This window comes from Arachis ipaensis, chromosome B10 (genome assembly GCF_000816755.2).
Source record: "Arachis ipaensis cultivar K30076 chromosome B10, Araip1.1, whole genome shotgun sequence".
NCBI lineage: Eukaryota > Viridiplantae > Streptophyta > Magnoliopsida > Fabales > Fabaceae > Arachis > Arachis ipaensis.
Genome location: NC_029794.2, coordinates 3388374 through 3390471, shown reverse-complemented (window position 1 = coordinate 3390471; position 2098 = coordinate 3388374). Strand labels below are relative to the sequence as shown.

General features: G+C 33.5%; 1 pseudogene; it reads right to left on the bottom strand.

Annotated features, from left to right (window-relative positions):
* Positions 624 to 1420, bottom strand: LOC107621622 (annotated as a pseudogene).

Sequence of the window (2098 nt, the reverse complement as noted above, 5' to 3'; positions counted from 1 at the left end):
CAAATCGATTTGTTTAATCTAATTATAATAAATTCATAATTAATTATAGTAGGAGTACATAAGAGTACATAAGATTAATCATTAAATAATTTTTTTTCAATATCACAGCTGAAATAAAAAGTTTATCATCAAGAGTAAAGTGAAACTATGAAAGGCAAACTCTAAGATGCAAATAGTAGAAGAAAAAGAAAAATCAACCTTTCTCTAATATATTAAATTTGTATTCCTTCCAAAGGTTTTAATACTGAACATAAGAAAAGAAAAGAAAAGAAAAGAAAAGAAAAAATTATAAATTAATGAGTAGAATTACAAGATTACTGTTGAGAAGGATGTTTATCTGCCAACTCCAATGTAACAGCAATAAATCAATGGTCTTATTATTATTGCCAAATGATTTTCTGCACATTTACTGTTTTGACTGAAATATCTGAGCATAGCCCTTATAAAAATTTTAATTGACTTAATATTAATCACTAGCCTTCAAGTTGATCAAAGTAAGCATAACTTTTTGAAATATGTCTCCCAGCCTCTATTCAAAAACACAATGAGAAATTAAAGCTTACCAATTTTACATGATAACAATGATATATTTTGATATTTCTGACAAAAAACTAGAGTACCAATTTTACATGATAACAATGATATATTTTGATATTTCTGACAAAAAAAACTAGAGTACAGTTCAGTAACAGGAATGGAAACTCATTCCCTATCTACCAATAGGACTGGAAGCAGAATTGATAGTATGAAAAATTTTGCATCCATAATACCTTGAAAAACAACCTTTTGATTTTCTATTCTAAGGGACAACAGATAAGTGCTTCCAAAGCCTTCTGCTCATATTCAGTCAACCCTTGGAGATCAGATGGAATCAAAGACTCAACTCCTTTCTGGCAGAGTTTGACCCTTGAAGCAAAAAATGGAAGCTCAGTCAGGTCTGATTGTACAAACGAGCACTCATACACGTCCCCATCTCCATCTAGAGCACGAAGAGACGACTCAAGGAATCTAGCAGCCGCATATGCCATAGACAGAGTAGCAGATCCGGCACCAGCCTTTGCTTCAACAACTTCTGAATCCTAACAGTTAACTCTTCAATCTCTTCGTCAGTGAAACTCGCGGAGGGCTTTGTCTTCGACAGCAGGGGAAGTATGGTAATCCCAGCATGGCCCCCAACAACAGGGACATCATCATCAATCAGCTTCAGGTTCTTCCTCTGAGCAACAAATGTGTTTGCCCTGACAACATCCAAGGTAGTAACACCAAAGAGCTTCTTAGGATCATACACACCCTTCTACTTCAGAACCTCGGCCGCAATAGGCACCGTGGAGTTCACCGGATTACTGATGATGTGAATAAAAGCACCGGGGCAATTATCGGCCACCGCCGAAACCAAATGAGGAAAATGAGATCTGAGAGCTTACCTGGGAATCGGAGTGAAGAAAGTGAAAGTTGAGACTGTAATTTTAAGAAGGAAGCTGGGGTTTGGAATTTCCGCCTATGGTTCTTTCTTCGTGCTTAACGATATCGGATTCTTGGCTAGTAGTATGGTATGCAATATATATATATACACCATGTTTCGTCACCAACCACAAAAAATGCTATTTTCAAAAGTATTATTCTATGATGCTAGTAGTCATTCAAAATTCACGTGTGGGTGTGGGCGTGTCTCGTGTCGTGTCATATCCTGTGTCCTTGTACGAATAATACTAAAGTCATTCAAAATTATTCTAAATATCGCTCTAGTAGTCTTTTCTTTTACAGTTTTCTCCAAGATATCTTCTCCCTCGAGAAAATCCATCTTGGCTGATTGTACGTGACCACGATCATAGAAATGGACAATTTTAAAGAAACACTAGAACAATCCATAGAAACAATAATAATATATTATTCAACATCTATCATATATGAAATAACAATAATAAAGATATTGTAATTTTCAGCTATGCATTCAAACTGTGATATTAGAAAAAAATGTTTGATGATTAATTTTGTGTATTCTTTATGTATTCTTATTATAATTAATTATTATTAATATTAAATTAATAAAAAAATAATTTAAATAACATTTAAAAAAATATAAATAATTCTTAAAAAA